Source organism: Chiloscyllium punctatum, chromosome 36 (genome assembly GCF_047496795.1).
Source record: "Chiloscyllium punctatum isolate Juve2018m chromosome 36, sChiPun1.3, whole genome shotgun sequence".
Taxonomy (NCBI): Eukaryota; Metazoa; Chordata; class Chondrichthyes; order Orectolobiformes; family Hemiscylliidae; genus Chiloscyllium; species Chiloscyllium punctatum.
Genome location: NC_092774.1, coordinates 60,324,044 through 60,342,384, shown reverse-complemented (window position 1 = coordinate 60,342,384; position 18,341 = coordinate 60,324,044). Strand labels below are relative to the sequence as shown.

General features: G+C 46.6%; 5 non-coding genes across 5 annotated transcripts; all 5 read right to left on the bottom strand.

Moving 5' to 3' along the window:
• Window positions 1-2,869: 2,869 nt before the first annotated feature.
• Window positions 2,870-2,943, bottom strand: trnan-guu (transfer RNA asparagine (anticodon GUU)). The gene has a single exon. It is a non-coding gene; the product is annotated as a tRNA-Asn (tRNA).
• A 3,286-nt stretch (window positions 2,944-6,229) lies between these two features.
• On the bottom strand, window positions 6,230-6,303 carry trnan-guu (transfer RNA asparagine (anticodon GUU)). The gene has a single exon. It is a non-coding gene; the product is annotated as a tRNA-Asn (tRNA).
• A 3,286-nt stretch (window positions 6,304-9,589) lies between these two features.
• Window positions 9,590-9,663, bottom strand: trnan-guu (transfer RNA asparagine (anticodon GUU)). The gene has a single exon. It is a non-coding gene; the product is annotated as a tRNA-Asn (tRNA).
• A 3,286-nt stretch (window positions 9,664-12,949) lies between these two features.
• On the bottom strand, window positions 12,950-13,023 carry trnan-guu (transfer RNA asparagine (anticodon GUU)). The gene has a single exon. It is a non-coding gene; the product is annotated as a tRNA-Asn (tRNA).
• A 3,286-nt stretch (window positions 13,024-16,309) lies between these two features.
• Window positions 16,310-16,383, bottom strand: trnan-guu (transfer RNA asparagine (anticodon GUU)). Its single transcript has one exon. It is a non-coding gene; the product is annotated as a tRNA-Asn (tRNA).
• Window positions 16,384-18,341: the final 1,958 nt, after the last annotated feature.

The window sequence follows — 18,341 nt, the reverse complement described above, 5'->3', positions numbered from 1 at the left end:
CCGCTTCGCAAAGTGTTTCTAAAGGTTCACAAAGCTGGAGACTGGGATTTCTGTGTTGCTTCATGAACATTTGAACATTTTTCCATTTCCTAACTGACAATATTTTGCCAAAATCTCTTCCAATTGTACGCCTTGCCTCATGTCCAGGGATGAGGAATTTCCATTTTGGGGAGACATTCCCAAGATGGAGAATGTTCGCTTTGGAGCAAAGAAGGAAAACTGGAGATTTCCTGGGGCTGTTGGTCACGATGGAGGAAGAAGCGGTGGGAATGGGCAGTTTAATGATCAGAAGAACCAATTGCCACTGACCAGAGTCAGTTACCAGAGGACAGGGATTGAAGTTCTTGAATGAAAAGCAGCACTTGTGCCTAATAAACACAGAGAATACTGCAGAAAGCCAACGGGTCGAGCAGCATCTGTGGAAAGGGAAACAGAGCTGACGTTGTGAGTCTGGTACGTTGTTTGTTCAGAACCCGAGTTTCCTGCATGGCAATCAATTCCCAGACATGAGAAAACGGGTCTTTATTGAGACGGGTTTTGTGAAGTTTGAGCGATAATGCAACCAACAGGAAGTCATTTAAAATCGCCAGCGAAGAAATCATAGCCAGCAGGTTACCACCCTGGGCGGGGAGCCCCAAAGGATCTCTACGCCAACACCTTAAGTGTTCGGCCACAACTACACGCCCAAAGTTGTGGTCTAAACTTTCTCATGGAATAGTTCTAACAGGAAAGGTGAGTATTGGCATTGTCCTGTCCGCGCCATAGCCCCAACGGTTCCTGTTGCCCTGGATTTGATCAGGACAGAGGAGGCTGATGGGAGATCGAATTGAACTACACACATTGATGAGAGATAGAGCGGCTGGGAAGGATCCATTCCCATGCGTAGAGAGATTAATAATCAGGGCCGAAAATAAGGAGCCACTTCAAGAAATTTGGGGTTCATTCAGCAAAGCTAATGTATGACTGTTCACAGAAAATTGTGATGAAAGTCTCTCGAGTTATTTTGATGAGAAGTGTTGATGATGCTAATACAATCGATAGGATGAACGTAGATTGGTAAATGTATTTGGTGACAGTTCTGTTCTAGCCCTGTGAGCGAAACCTGGATCTGAAGGAGTAGAAGGGACATTAACAACATCGATCTGAAATTGGACACGTGACAAGGAACAGAGCCATCATGAACAGTTGGCTTTTGAACTGGAGAAGGTTTCTCGTGAAATTCGCTTGAGGCTTGAGGTATGCAAGGTCAAGATAATTTAGGTAAAACACGGAAACGCTATCCTCATTAGCAGACAGTGAAAGGATTACAAGACACAAATTAAACATTTTCGACAAGTGATACAGGGGACTGGGAAGATAAGTATTATAAACTGTGAACAGCAAAGTTCTGGAGCACAACACATACATTCAAAGACCGAAAACATCCAGGTCCTGATTAATCAGATTGCATTGTAGTGCATGTTTGCAAAACATCCACTTGCAATGTCCTAGAAAAGAGTGACAAAACCCATCCCTGTCAGCCCAGGATAGAAAATCCGAAGGGATGAACGTTTGCTGATTTTCTGAAGATTCACAGAGCTTGGACTGGGTTTTGGTGATTGTTTCTTTTCCACTCCCAGGAGCCGCAGTGTTTGAGGCGTTGAGTTGGGGAGAATAAAATGTGCCCGTGAGCAGCATGTGGGGCTATTTCAGCTTCCCCTCATATGACTGCGCTGTGAGTTGACTCAGATGTTCTCAGGGACATTTACTGACGCGAGACAGTGAAAGGATTCTCATTCCCGCAGATCGGGAATTCAAACCGTATGCCGGCTACAGGACAATGAGAAAGATTAATTGGGGTGTGTGAAGAAGCTGTGAGCTGCATTTCAAACAGGGAGGTGGAGTCAGATGCATCATCCATTGGCCCCGGCCCTGTGCGTATCTCACGCCACCATGCTGCAGAGTTCTGACGTTAGCACGGACATGCGCAGCAATGGGTTCATTCACAAGGCGAACAACCAAAGATAATCACCGTCACTGATTCCCTTCCACAGGCCCAACTTGGTGAAGCAGTATCTTTCACTGGCAAAGGAAACACCCTTGTCCTCAGGTGCCTGCTTCATTTCGATCACGATTTCAAGCACCTCACTCTTCTAGTCTCATTTCCAAACACTTTGCTCATAGCCTCAAAAGAAGCTCTGCGGGTATCTGCTTGTTCCACCCGAACAGGCAGTGGGTTGCAGATTCCCACCAGTCCCAATTTGAGTGAAATATTTTTCCCCCTCCACTGATTTGAATCTTAAAGAAGAAGCCGGGGAGCAAGCTCCCTTTCTTTTCGACGACATTTCTCATTTTGTACTCGGCAGGGTTCACACCTGCGAGGGGAAACCGCAATGGATTTCATGTACATCGCATTAACCACTCGGCCCACGAATACAGAACCACACTGACAGCTTGACTTCCCAGGCCTGTCTGCCTATGGAGCTGAGAAAGAGTGAATCATCGCAGAGTTTGTTTGAATCCAATCACTTCACAGTGATTCGAAAGGGTTAAATATCGGCACATGGTGTTTGCAGATATTTCGGTGTTTCACCCCAAAAGATGAAATGAACTTTCAGTTAGAAATTGCAGGAGGAACTCAGCAGGTCAGGCAACATCTGTGGAAAGAGAATCAGAGGCAACATTTCAAAATTGTGTTTTCACCGACAGGTACTGTCAAACCTGCCTAGTTTCTCTTTTGGTCTCGTCTTCTCAGCAAACGCAGTCCCTTCCGTTAGACATCAATTCAATTCAGAAACCCCTTTGTGGAGAAGATTTCCGTTGGGGGAAAATTTTCCTGACGCCATTAAAAGCGCACAGCTTCGAAGCCAAAGAAGGGCAGCGAACACACCGCCCCTGGGTGGGCTCGAACCACCAACCTCTCGGTTAACAGCCGAACGCGCTGACCAATTGCGCCACAGAGACAGGCGCTGACTTGGGCTGCACCATCGCCTGGTGATTTTATAATTCAGCCTCCCCGCCGAGAATTACAATTGTCGTCTATCAGTTTTACTTTTCCATAATCAAGCCTGGGAGATCTCTTGTGGAGATACCGGGGACAGTCTGCAGACACATCCATGTCACGAGGAACTAGCTTTCTTACTCCGGGGCCGTCGCCCTTCCAGCCTTTCAGTGTTTTGCCTGTTCCCGAGTTCTCTCGTTGGCTCGCAGGGGAGAAGGGGTTTGAATTCATGATGTGCAGGAACGACAATTCTTTCATTGTCTCAGATCAGTTCATGTGCCAAGAACATCAGAGTCAACCTCCCGGCCTCGTCAACAAGGGGACGGTGTCTGGACTGTCTCTGCTCAATCGGACCGGTCATCTTTCATTCTCCTCGAAATCCGCTTCGCAAAGTGTTTCTAAAGGTTCACAAAGCTGGAGACTGGGATTTCTGTGTTGCTTCATGAACATTTGAACATTTTTCCATTTCCTAACTGACAATATTTTGCCAAAATCTCTTCCAATTGTACGCCTTGCCTCATGTCCAGGGATGAGGAATTTCCATTTTGGGGAGACATTCCCAAGGTGGAGAATGTTCGCTTTGGAGCAAAGAAGGAAAACTGGAGATTTCCTGGGGCTGTTGGTCACGATGGAGGAAGAAGCGGTGGGAATGGGCAGTTTAATGATCAGAAGAACCAATTGCCACTGACCAGAGTCAGTTACCAGAGGACAGGGATTGAAGTTCTTGAATGAAAAGCAGCACTTGTGCCTAATAAACACAGAGAATACTGCAGAAAGCCAACGGGTCGAGCAGCATCTGTGGAAAGGGAAACAGAGCTGACGTTGTGAGTCTGGTACGTTGTTTGTTCAGAACCCGAGTTTCCTGCATGGCAATCAATTCCCAGACATGAGAAAACGGGTCTTTATTGAGACGGGTTTTGTGAAGTTTGAGCGATAATGCAACCAACAGGAAGTCATTTAAAATCGCCAGCGAAGAAATCATAGCCAGCAGGTTACCACCCTGGGCGGGGAGCCCCAAAGGATCTCTACGCCAACACCTTAAGTGTTCGGCCACAACTACACGCCCAAAGTTGTGGTCTAAACTTTCTCATGGAATAGTTCTAACAGGAAAGGTGAGTATTGGCATTGTCCTGTCCGCGCCATAGCCCCAACGGTTCCTGTTGCCCTGGATTTGATCAGGACAGAGGAGGCTGATGGGAGATCGAATTGAACTACACACATTGATGAGAGATAGAGCGGCTGGGAAGGATCCATTCCCATGCGTAGAGAGATTAATAATCAGGGCCGAAAATAAGGAGCCACTTCAAGAAATTTGGGGTTCATTCAGCAAAGCTAATGTATGACTGTTCACAGAAAATTGTGATGAAAGTCTCTCGAGTTATTTTGATGAGAAGTGTTGATGATGCTAATACAATCGATAGGATGAACGTAGATTGGTAAATGTATTTGGTGACAGTTCTGTTCTAGCCCTGTGAGCGAAACCTGGATCTGAAGGAGTAGAAGGGACATTAACAACATCGATCTGAAATTGGACACGTGACAAGGAACAGAGCCATCATGAACAGTTGGCTTTTGAACTGGAGAAGGTTTCTCGTGAAATTCGCTTGAGGCTTGAGGTATGCAAGGTCAAGATAATTTAGGTAAAACACGGAAACGCTATCCTCATTAGCAGACAGTGAAAGGATTACAAGACACAAATTAAACATTTTCGACAAGTGATACAGGGGACTGGGAAGATAAGTATTATAAACTGTGAACAGCAAAGTTCTGGAGCACAACACATACATTCAAAGACCGAAAACATCCAGGTCCTGATTAATCAGATTGCATTGTAGTGCATGTTTGCAAAACATCCACTTGCAATGTCCTAGAAAAGAGTGACAAAACCCATCCCTGTCAGCCCAGGATAGAAAATCCGAAGGGATGAACGTTTGCTGATTTTCTGAAGATTCACAGAGCTTGGACTGGGTTTTGGTGATTGTTTCTTTTCCACTCCCAGGAGCCGCAGTGTTTGAGGCGTTGAGTTGGGGAGAATAAAATGTGCCCGTGAGCAGCATGTGGGGCTATTTCAGCTTCCCCTCATATGACTGCGCTGTGAGTTGACTCAGATGTTCTCAGGGACATTTACTGACGCGAGACAGTGAAAGGATTCTCATTCCCGCAGATCGGGAATTCAAACCGTATGCCGGCTACAGGACAATGAGAAAGATTAATTGGGGTGTGTGAAGAAGCTGTGAGCTGCATTTCAAACAGGGAGGTGGAGTCAGATGCATCATCCATTGGCCCCGGCCCTGTGCGTATCTCACGCCACCATGCTGCAGAGTTCTGACGTTAGCACGGACATGCGCAGCAATGGGTTCATTCACAAGGCGAACAACCAAAGATAATCACCGTCACTGATTCCCTTCCACAGGCCCAACTTGGTGAAGCAGTATCTTTCACTGGCAAAGGAAACACCCTTGTCCTCAGGTGCCTGCTTCATTTCGATCACGATTTCAAGCACCTCACTCTTCTAGTCTCATTTCCAAACACTTTGCTCATAGCCTCAAAAGAAGCTCTGCGGGTATCTGCTTGTTCCACCCGAACAGGCAGTGGGTTGCAGATTCCCACCAGTCCCAATTTGAGTGAAATATTTTTCCCCCTCCACTGATTTGAATCTTAAAGAAGAAGCCGGGGAGCAAGCTCCCTTTCTTTTCGACGACATTTCTCATTTTGTACTCGGCAGGGTTCACACCTGCGAGGGGAAACCGCAATGGATTTCATGTACATCGCATTAACCACTCGGCCCACGAATACAGAACCACACTGACAGCTTGACTTCCCAGGCCTGTCTGCCTATGGAGCTGAGAAAGAGTGAATCATCGCAGAGTTTGTTTGAATCCAATCACTTCACAGTGATTCGAAAGGGTTAAATATCGGCACATGGTGTTTGCAGATATTTCGGTGTTTCACCCCAAAAGATGAAATGAACTTTCAGTTAGAAATTGCAGGAGGAACTCAGCAGGTCAGGCAACATCTGTGGAAAGAGAATCAGAGGCAACATTTCAAAATTGTGTTTTCACCGACAGGTACTGTCAAACCTGCCTAGTTTCTCTTTTGGTCTCGTCTTCTCAGCAAACGCAGTCCCTTCCGTTAGACATCAATTCAATTCAGAAACCCCTTTGTGGAGAAGATTTCCGTTGGGGGAAAATTTTCCTGACGCCATTAAAAGCGCACAGCTTCGAAGCCAAAGAAGGGCAGCGAACACACCGCCCCTGGGTGGGCTCGAACCACCAACCTTTCGGTTAACAGCCGAACGCGCTGACCAATTGCGCCACAGAGACAGGCGCTGACTTGGGCTGCACCATCGCCTGGTGATTTTATACTTCAGCCTCCCCGCCGAGAATTACAATTGTCGTCTATCAGTTTTACTTTTCCATAATCAAGCCTGGGAGATCTCTTGTGGAGATACCGGGGACAGTCTGCAGACACATCCATGTCACGAGGAACTAGCTTTCTTACTCCGGGGCCGTCGCCCTTCCAGCCTTTCAGTGTTTTGCCTGTTCCCGAGTTCTCTCGTTGGCTCGCAGGGGAGAAGGGGTTTGAATTCATGATGTGCAGGAACGACAATTCTTTCATTGTCTCAGATCAGTTCATGTGCCAAGAACATCAGAGTCAACCTCCCGGCCTCGTCAACAAGGGGACGGTGTCTGGACTGTCTCTGCTCAATCGGACCGGTCATCTTTCATTCTCCTCGAAATCCGCTTCGCAAAGTGTTTCTAAAGGTTCACAAAGCTGGAGACTGGGATTTCTGTGTTGCTTCATGAACATTTGAACATTTTTCCATTTCCTAACTGACAATATTTTGCCAAAATCTCTTCCAATTGTACGCCTTGCCTCATGTCCAGGGATGAGGAATTTCCATTTTGGGGAGACATTCCCAAGATGGAGAATGTTCGCTTTGGAGCAAAGAAGGAAAACTGGAGATTTCCTGGGGCTGTTGGTCACGATGGAGGAAGAAGCGGTGGGAATGGGCAGTTTAATGATCAGAAGAACCAATTGCCACTGACCAGAGTCAGTTACCAGAGGACAGGGATTGAAGTTCTTGAATGAAAAGCAGCACTTGTGCCTAATAAACACAGAGAATACTGCAGAAAGCCAACGGGTCGAGCAGCATCTGTGGAAAGGGAAACAGAGCTGACGTTGTGAGTCTGGTACGTTGTTTGTTCAGAACCCGAGTTTCCTGCATGGCAATCAATTCCCAGACATGAGAAAACGGGTCTTTATTGAGACGGGTTTTGTGAAGTTTGAGCGATAATGCAACCAACAGGAAGTCATTTAAAATCGCCAGCGAAGAAATCATAGCCAGCAGGTTACCACCCTGGGCGGGGAGCCCCAAAGGATCTCTACGCCAACACCTTAAGTGTTCGGCCACAACTACACGCCCAAAGTTGTGGTCTAAACTTTCTCATGGAATAGTTCTAACAGGAAAGGTGAGTATTGGGATTGTCCTGTCCGCGCCATAGCCCCAACGGTTCCTGTTGCCCTGGATTTGATCAGGACAGAGGAGGCTGATGGGAGATCGAATTGAACTACACACATTGATGAGAGATAGAGCGGCTGGGAAGGATCCATTCCCATGCGTAGAGAGATTAATAATCAGGGCCGAAAATAAGGAGCCACTTCAAGAAATTTGGGGTTCATTCAGCAAAGCTAATGTATGACTGTTCACAGAAAATTGTGATGAAAGTCTCTCGAGTTATTTTGATGAGAAGTGTTGATGATGCTAATACAATCGATAGGATGAACGTAGATTGGTAAATGTATTTGGTGACAGTTCTGTTCTAGCCCTGTGAGCGAAACCTGGATCTGAAGGAGTAGAAGGGACATTAACAACATCGATCTGAAATTGGACACGTGACAAGGAACAGAGCCATCATGAACAGTTGGCTTTTGAACTGGAGAAGGTTTCTCGTGAAATTCGCTTGAGGCTTGAGGTATGCAAGGTCAAGATAATTTAGGTAAAACACGGAAACGCTATCCTCATTAGCAGACAGTGAAAGGATTACAAGACACAAATTAAACATTTTCGACAAGTGATACAGGGGACTGGGAAGATAAGTATTATAAACTGTGAACAGCAAAGTTCTGGAGCACAACACATACATTCAAAGACCGAAAACATCCAGGTCCTGATTAATCAGATTGCATTGTAGTGCATGTTTGCAAAACATCCACTTGCAATGTCCTAGAAAAGAGTGACAAAACCCATCCCTGTCAGCCCAGGATAGAAAATCCGAAGGGATGAACGTTTGCTGATTTTCTGAAGATTCACAGAGCTTGGACTGGGTTTTGGTGATTGTTTCTTTTCCACTCCCAGGAGCCGCAGTGTTTGAGGCGTTGAGTTGGGGAGAATAAAATGTGCCCGTGAGCAGCATGTGGGGCTATTTCAGCTTCCCCTCATATGACTGCGCTGTGAGTTGACTCAGATGTTCTCAGGGACATTTACTGACGCGAGACAGTGAAAGGATTCTCATTCCCGCAGATCGGGAATTCAAACCGTATGCCGGCTACAGGACAATGAGAAAGATTAATTGGGGTGTGTGAAGAAGCTGTGAGCTGCATTTCAAACAGGGAGGTGGAGTCAGATGCATCATCCATTGGCCCCGGCCCTGTGCGTATCTCACGCCACCATGCTGCAGAGTTCTGACGTTAGCACGGACATGCGCAGCAATGGGTTCATTCACAAGGCGAACAACCAAAGATAATCACCGTCACTGATTCCCTTCCACAGGCCCAACTTGGTGAAGCAGTATCTTTCACTGGCAAAGGAAACACCCTTGTCCTCAGGTGCCTGCTTCATTTCGATCACGATTTCAAGCACCTCACTCTTCTAGTCTCATTTCCAAACACTTTGCTCATAGCCTCAAAAGAAGCTCTGCGGGTATCTGCTTGTTCCACCCGAACAGGCAGTGGGTTGCAGATTCCCACCAGTCCCAATTTGAGTGAAATATTTTTCCCCCTCCACTGATTTGAATCTTAAAGAAGAAGCCGGGGAGCAAGCTCCCTTTCTTTTCGACGACATTTCTCATTTTGTACTCGGCAGGGTTCACACCTGCGAGGGGAAACCGCAATGGATTTCATGTACATCGCATTAACCACTCGGCCCACGAATACAGAACCACACTGACAGCTTGACTTCCCAGGCCTGTCTGCCTATGGAGCTGAGAAAGAGTGAATCATCGCAGAGTTTGTTTGAATCCAATCACTTCACAGTGATTCGAAAGGGTTAAATATCGGCACATGGTGTTTGCAGATATTTCGGTGTTTCACCCCAAAAGATGAAATGAACTTTCAGTTAGAAATTGCAGGAGGAACTCAGCAGGTCAGGCAACATCTGTGGAAAGAGAATCAGAGGCAACATTTCAAAATTGTGTTTTCACCGACAGGTACTGTCAAACCTGCCTAGTTTCTCTTTTGGTCTCGTCTTCTCAGCAAACGCAGTCCCTTCCGTTAGACATCAATTCAATTCAGAAACCCCTTTGTGGAGAAGATTTCCGTTGGGGGAAAATTTTCCTGACGCCATTAAAAGCGCACAGCTTCGAAGCCAAAGAAGGGCAGCGAACACACCGCCCCTGGGTGGGCTCGAACCACCAACCTCTCGGTTAACAGCCGAACGCGCTGACCAAATGCGCCACAGAGACAGGCGCTGACTTGGGCTGCACCATCGCCTGGTGATTTTATACTTCAGCCTCCCCGCCGAGAATTACAATTGTCGTCTATCAGTTTTACTTTTCCATTATCAAGCCTGGGAGATCTCTTGTGGAGATACCGGGGACAGTCTGCAGACACATCCATGTCACGAGGAACTAGCTTTCTTACTCCGGGGCCGTCGCCCTTCCAGCCTTTCAGTGTTTTGCCTGTTCCCGAGTTCTCTCGTTGGCTCGCAGGGGAGAAGGGGTTTGAATTCATGATGTGCAGGAACGACAATTCTTTCATTGTCTCAGATCAGTTCATGTGCCAAGAACATCAGAGTCAACCTCCCGGCCTCGTCAACAAGGGGACGGTGTCTGGACTGTCTCTGCTCAATCGGACCGGTCATCTTTCATTCTCCTCGAAATCCGCTTCGCAAAGTGTTTCTAAAGGTTCACAAAGCTGGAGACTGGGATTTCTGTGTTGCTTCATGAACATTTGAACATTTTTCCATTTCCTAACTGACAATATTTTGCCAAAATCTCTTCCAATTGTACGCCTTGCCTCATGTCCAGGGATGAGGAATTTCCATTTTGGGGAGACATTCCCAAGATGGAGAATGTTCGCTTTGGAGCAAAGAAGGAAAACTGGAGATTTCCTGGGGCTGTTGGTCACGATGGAGGAAGAAGCGGTGGGAATGGGCAGTTTAATGATCAGAAGAACCAATTGCCACTGACCAGAGTCAGTTACCAGAGGACAGGGATTGAAGTTCTTGAATGAAAAGCAGCACTTGTGCCTAATAAACACAGAGAATACTGCAGAAAGCCAACGGGTCGAGCAGCATCTGTGGAAAGGGAAACAGAGCTGACGTTGTGAGTCTGGTACGTTGTTTGTTCAGAACCCGAGTTTCCTGCATGGCAATCAATTCCCAGACATGAGAAAACGGGTCTTTATTGAGACGGGTTTTGTGAAGTTTGAGCGATAATGCAACCAACAGGAAGTCATTTAAAATCGCCAGCGAAGAAATCATAGCCAGCAGGTTACCACCCTGGGCGGGGAGCCCCAAAGGATCTCTACGCCAACACCTTAAGTGTTCGGCCACAACTACACGCCCAAAGTTGTGGTCTAAACTTTCTCATGGAATAGTTCTAACAGGAAAGGTGAGTATTGGCATTGTCCTGTCCGCGCCATAGCCCCAACGGTTCCTGTTGCCCTGGATTTGATCAGGACAGAGGAGGCTGATGGGAGATCGAATTGAACTACACACATTGATGAGAGATAGAGCGGCTGGGAAGGATCCATTCCCATGCGTAGAGAGATTAATAATCAGGGCCGAAAATAAGGAGCCACTTCAAGAAATTTGGGGTTCATTCAGCAAAGCTAATGTATGACTGTTCACAGAAAATTGTGATGAAAGTCTCTCGAGTTATTTTGATGAGAAGTGTTGATGATGCTAATACAATCGATAGGATGAACGTAGATTGGTAAATGTATTTGGTGACAGTTCTGTTCTAGCCCTGTGAGCGAAACCTGGATCTGAAGGAGTAGAAGGGACATTAACAACATCGATCTGAAATTGGACACGTGACAAGGAACAGAGCCATCATGAACAGTTGGCTTTTGAACTGGAGAAGGTTTCTCGTGAAATTCGCTTGAGGCTTGAGGTATGCAAGGTCAAGATAATTTAGGTAAAACACGGAAACGCTATCCTCATTAGCAGACAGTGAAAGGATTACAAGACACAAATTAAACATTTTCGACAAGTGATACAGGGGACTGGGAAGATAAGTATTATAAACTGTGAACAGCAAAGTTCTGGAGCACAACACATACATTCAAAGACCGAAAACATCCAGGTCCTGATTAATCAGATTGCATTGTAGTGCATGTTTGCAAAACATCCACTTGCAATGTCCTAGAAAAGAGTGACAAAACCCATCCCTGTCAGCCCAGGATAGAAAATCCGAAGGGATGAACGTTTGCTGATTTTCTGAAGATTCACAGAGCTTGGACTGGGTTTTGGTGATTGTTTCTTTTCCACTCCCAGGAGCCGCAGTGTTTGAGGCGTTGAGTTGGGGAGAATAAAATGTGCCCGTGAGCAGCATGTGGGGCTATTTCAGCTTCCCCTCATATGACTGCGCTGTGAGTTGACTCAGATGTTCTCAGGGACATTTACTGACGCGAGACAGTGAAAGGATTCTCATTCCCGCAGATCGGGAATTCAAACCGTATGCCGGCTACAGGACAATGAGAAAGATTAATTGGGGTGTGTGAAGAAGCTGTGAGCTGCATTTCAAACAGGGAGGTGGAGTCAGATGCATCATCCATTGGCCCCGGCCCTGTGCGTATCTCACGCCACCATGCTGCAGAGTTCTGACGTTAGCACGGACATGCGCAGCAATGGGTTCATTCACAAGGCGAACAACCAAAGATAATCACCGTCACTGATTCCCTTCCACAGGCCCAACTTGGTGAAGCAGTATCTTTCACTGGCAAAGGAAACACCCTTGTCCTCAGGTGCCTGCTTCATTTCGATCACGATTTCAAGCACCTCACTCTTCTAGTCTCATTTCCAAACACTTTGCTCATAGCCTCAAAAGAAGCTCTGCGGGTATCTGCTTGTTCCACCCGAACAGGCAGTGGGTTGCAGATTCCCACCAGTCCCAATTTGAGTGAAATATTTTTCCCCCTCCACTGATTTGAATCTTAAAGAAGAAGCCGGGGAGCAAGCTCCCTTTCTTTTCGACGACATTTCTCATTTTGTACTCGGCAGGGTTCACACCTGCGAGGGGAAACCGCAATGGATTTCATGTACATCGCATTAACCACTCGGCCCACGAATACAGAACCACACTGACAGCTTGACTTCCCAGGCCTGTCTGCCTATGGAGCTGAGAAAGAGTGAATCATCGCAGAGTTTGTTTGAATCCAATCACTTCACAGTGATTCGAAAGGGTTAAATATCGGCACATGGTGTTTGCAGATATTTCGGTGTTTGACCCCAAAAGATGAAATGAACTTTCAGTTAGAAATTGCAGGAGGAACTCAGCAGGTCAGGCAACATCTGTGGAAAGAGAATCAGAGGCAACATTTCAAAATTGTGTTTTCACCGACAGGTACTGTCAAACCTGCCTAGTTTCTCTTTTGGTCTCGTCTTCTCAGCAAACGCAGTCCCTTCCGTTAGACATCAATTCAATTCAGAAACCCCTTTGTGGAGAAGATTTCCGTTGGGGGAAAATTTTCCTGACGCCATTAAAAGCGCACAGCTTCGAAGCCAAAGAAGGGCAGCGAACACACCGCCCCTGGGTGGGCTCGAACCACCAACCTCTCGGTTAACAGCCGAACGCGCTGACCAATTGCGCCACAGAGACAGGCGCTGACTTGGGCTGCACCATCGCCTGGTGATTTTATAATTCAGCCTCCCCGCCGAGAATTACAATTGTCGTCTATCAGTTTTACTTTTCCATAATCAAGCCTGGGAGATCTCTTGTGGAGATACCGGGGACAGTCTGCAGACACATCCATGTCACGAGGAACTAGCTTTCTTACTCCGGGGCCGTCGCCCTTCCAGCCTTTCAGTGTTTTGCCTGTTCCCGAGTTCTCTCGTTGGCTCGCAGGGGAGAAGGGGTTTGAATTCATGATGTGCAGGAACGACAATTCTTTCATTGTCTCAGATCAGTTCATGTGCCAAGAACATCAGAGTCAACCTCCCGGCCTCGTCAACAAGGGGACGGTGTCTGGACTGTCTCTGCTCAATCGGACCGGTCATCTTTCATTCTCCTCGAAATCCGCTTCGCAAAGTGTTTCTAAAGGTTCACAAAGCTGGAGACTGGGATTTCTGTGTTGCTTCATGAACATTTGAACATTTTTCCATTTCCTAACTGACAATATTTTGCCAAAATCTCTTCCAATTGTACGCCTTGCCTCATGTCCAGGGATGAGGAATTTCCATTTTGGGGAGACATTCCCAAGGTGGAGAATGTTCGCTTTGGAGCAAAGAAGGAAAACTGGAGATTTCCTGGGGCTGTTGGTCACGATGGAGGAAGAAGCGGTGGGAATGGGCAGTTTAATGATCAGAAGAACCAATTGCCACTGACCAGAGTCAGTTACCAGAGGACAGGGATTGAAGTTCTTGAATGAAAAGCAGCACTTGTGCCTAATAAACACAGAGAATACTGCAGAAAGCCAACGGGTCGAGCAGCATCTGTGGAAAGGGAAACAGAGCTGACGTTGTGAGTCTGGTACGTTGTTTGTTCAGAACCCGAGTTTCCTGCATGGCAATCAATTCCCAGACATGAGAAAACGGGTCTTTATTGAGACGGGTTTTGTGAAGTTTGAGCGATAATGCAACCAACAGGAAGTCATTTAAAATCGCCAGCGAAGAAATCATAGCCAGCAGGTTACCACCCTGGGCGGGGAGCCCCAAAGGATCTCTACGCCAACACCTTAAGTGTTCGGCCACAACTACACGCCCAAAGTTGTGGTCTAAACTTTCTCATGGAATAGTTCTAACAGGAAAGGTGAGTATTGGGATTGTCCTGTCCGCGCCATAGCCCCAACGGTTCCTGTTGCCCTGGATTTGATCAGGACAGAGGAGGCTGATGGGAGATCGAATTGAACTACACACATTGATGAGAGATAGAGCGGCTGGGAAGGATCCATTCCCATGCGTAGAGAGATTAATAATCAGGGCCGAAAATAAGGAGCCACTTCAAGAAATTTGGGGTTCATTCAGCAAAGCTAATGTATGACTGTTCACAGAAAATTGTGATGAAAGTCTCTCGAGTTATTTTGATGAGAAGTGTTGATGATGCTAATACAATCGATAGGATGAACGTAGATTGGTAAATGTATTTGGTGACAGTTCTGTTCTAGCCCTGTGAGCGAAACCTGGATCTGAAGGAGTAGAAGGGACATTAACAACATCGATCTGAAATTGGACACGTGACAAGGAACAGAGCCATCATGAACAGTTGGCTTTTGAACTGGAGAAGGTTTCTCGTGAAATTCGCTTGAGGCTTGAGGTATGCAAGGTCAAGATAATTTAGGTAAAACACGGAAACGCTATCCTCATTAGCAGACAGTGAAAGGATTACAAGACACAAATTAAACATTTTCGACAAGTGATACAGGGGACTGGGAAGATAAGTATTATAAACTGTGAACAGCAAAGTTCTGGAGCACAACACATACATTCAAAGACCGAAAACATCCAGGTCCTGATTAATCAGATTGCATTGTAGTGCATGTTTGCAAAACATCCACTTGCAATGTCCTAGAAAAGAGTGACAAAACCCATCCCTGTCAGCCCAGGATAGAAAATCCGAAGGGATGAACGTTTGCTGATTTTCTGAAGATTCACAGAGCTTGGACTGGGTTTTGGTGATTGTTTCTTTTCCACTCCCAGGAGCCGCAGTGTTTGAGGCGTTGAGTTGGGGAGAATAAAATGTGCCCGTGAGCAGCATGTGGGGCTATTTCAGCTTCCCCTCATATGACTGCGCTGTGAGTTGACTCAGATGTTCTCAGGGACATTTACTGACGCGAGACAGTGAAAGGATTCTCATTCCCGCAGATCGGGAATTCAAACCGTATGCCGGCTACAGGACAATGAGAAAGATTAATTGGGGTGTGTGAAGAAGCTGTGAGCTGCATTTCAAACAGGGAGGTGGAGTCAGATGCATCATCCATTGGCCCCGGCCCTGTGCGTATCTCACGCCACCATGCTGCAGAGTTCTGACGTTAGCACGGACATGCGCAGCAATGGGTTCATTCACAAGGCGAACAACCAAAGATAATCACCGTCACTGATTCCCTTCCACAGGCCCAACTTGGTGAAGCAGTATCTTTCACTGGCAAAGGAAACACCCTTGTCCTCAGGTGCCTGCTTCATTTCGATCACGATTTCAAGCACCTCACTCTTCTAGTCTCATTTCCAAACACTTTGCTCATAGCCTCAAAAGAAGCTCTGCGGGTATCTGCTTGTTCCACCCGAACAGGCAGTGGGTTGCAGATTCCCACCAGTCCCAATTTGAGTGAAATATTTTTCCCCCTCCACTGATTTGAATCTTAAAGAAGAAGCCGGGGAGCAAGCTCCCTTTCTTTTCGACGACATTTCTCATTTTGTACTCGGCAGGGTTCACACCTGCGAGGGGAAACCGCAATGGATTTCATGTACATCGCATTAACCACTCGGCCCACGAATACAGAACCACACTGACAGCTTGACTTCCCAGGCCTGTCTGCCTATGGAGCTGAGAAAGAGTGAATCATCGCAGAGTTTGTTTGAATCCAATCACTTCACAGTGATTCGAAAGGGTTAAATATCGGCACATGGTGTTTGCAGATATTTCGGTGTTTCACCCCAAAAGATGAAATGAACTTTCAGTTAGAAATTGCAGGAGGAACTCAGCAGGTCAGGCAACATCTGTGGAAAGAGAATCAGAGGCAACATTTCAAAATTGTGTTTTCACCGACAGGTACTGTCAAACCTGCCTAGTTTCTCTTTTGGTCTCGTCTTCTCAGCAAACGCAGTCCCTTCCGTTAGACATCAATTCAATTCAGAAACCCCTTTGTGGAGAAGATTTCCGTTGGGGGAAAATTTTCCTGACGCCATTAAAAGCGCACAGCTTCGAAGCCAAAGAAGGGCAGCGAACACACCGCCCCTGGGTGGGCTCGAACCACCAACCTCTCGGTTAACAGCCGAACGCGCTGACCAATTGCGCCACAGAGACAGGCGCTGACTTGGGCTGCACCATCGCCTGGTGATTTTATAATTCAGCCTCCCCGCCGAGAATTACAATTGTCGTCTATCAGTTTTACTTTTCCATAATCAAGCCTGGGAGATCTCTTGTGGAGATACCGGGGACAGTCTGCAGACACATCCATGTCACGAGGAACTAGCTTTCTTACTCCGGGGCCGTCGCCCTTCCAGCCTTTCAGTGTTTTGCCTGTTCCCGAGTTCTCTCGTTGGCTCGCAGGGGAGAAGGGGTTTGAATTCATGATGTGCAGGAACGACAATTCTTTCATTGTCTCAGATCAGTTCATGTGCCAAGAACATCAGAGTCAACCTCCCGGCCTCGTCAACAAGGGGACGGTGTCTGGACTGTCTCTGCTCAATCGGACCGGTCATCTTTCATTCTCCTCGAAATCCGCTTCGCAAAGTGTTTCTAAAGGTTCACAAAGCTGGAGACTGGGATTTCTGTGTTGCTTCATGAACATTTGAACATTTTTCCATTTCCTAACTGACAATATTTTGCCAAAATCTCTTCCAATTGTACGCCTTGCCTCATGTCCAGGGATGAGGAATTTCCATTTTGGGGAGACATTCCCAAGGTGGAGAATGTTCGCTTTGGAGCAAAGAAGGAAAACTGGAGATTTCCTGGGGCTGTTGGTCACGATGGAGGAAGAAGCGGTGGGAATGGGCAGTTTAATGATCAGAAGAACCAATTGCCACTGACCAGAGTCAGTTACCAGAGGACAGGGATTGAAGTTCTTGAATGAAAAGCAGCACTTGTGCCTAATAAACACAGAGAATACTGCAGAAAGCCAACGGGTCGAGCAGCATCTGTGGAAAGGGAAACAGAGCTGACGTTGTGAGTCTGGTACGTTGTTTGTTCAGAACCCGAGTTTCCTGCATGGCAATCAATTCCCAGACATGAGAAAACGGGTCTTTATTGAGACGGGTTTTGTGAAGTTTGAGCGATAATGCAACCAACAGGAAGTCATTTAAAATCGCCAGCGAAGAAATCATAGCCAGCAGGTTACCACCCTGGGCGGGGAGCCCCAAAGGATCTCTACGCCAACACCTTAAGTGTTCGGCCACAACTACACGCCCAAAGTTGTGGTCTAAACTTTCTCATGGAATAGTTCTAACAGGAAAGGTGAGTATTGGCATTGTCCTGTCCGCGCCATAGCCCCAACGGTTCCTGTTGCCCTGGATTTGATCAGGACAGAGGAGGCTGATGGGAGATCGAATTGAACTACACACATTGATGAGAGATAGAGCGGCTGGGAAGGATCCATTCCCATGCGTAGAGAGATTAATAATCAGGGCCGAAAATAAGGAGCCACTTCAAGAAATTTGGGGTTCATTCAGCAAAGCTAATGTATGACTGTTCACAGAAAATTGTGATGAAAGTCTCTCGAGTTATTTTGATGAGAAGTGTTGATGATGCTAATACAATCGATAGGATGAACGTAGATTGGTAAATGTATTTGGTGACAGTTCTGTTCTAGCCCTGTGAGCGAAACCTGGATCTGAAGGAGTAGAAGGGACATTAACAACATCGATCTGAAATTGGACACGTGACAAGGAACAGAGCCATCATGAACAGTTGGCTTTTGAACTGGAGAAGGTTTCTCGTGAAGTTCGCTTGAGGCTTGAGGTATGCAAGGTCAAGATAATTTAGGTAAAACACGGAAACGCTATCCTCATTAGCAGACAGTGAAAGGATTACAAGACACAAATTAAACATTTTCGACAAGTGATACAGGGGACTGGGAAGATAAGTATTATAAACTGTGAACAGCAAAGTTCTGGAGCACAACACATACATTCAAAGACCGAAAACATCCAGGTCCTGATTAATCAGATTGCATTGTAGTGCATGTTTGCAAAACATCCACTTGCAATGTCCTAGAAAAGAGTGACAAAACCCATCCCTGTCAGCCCAGGATAGAAAATCCGAAG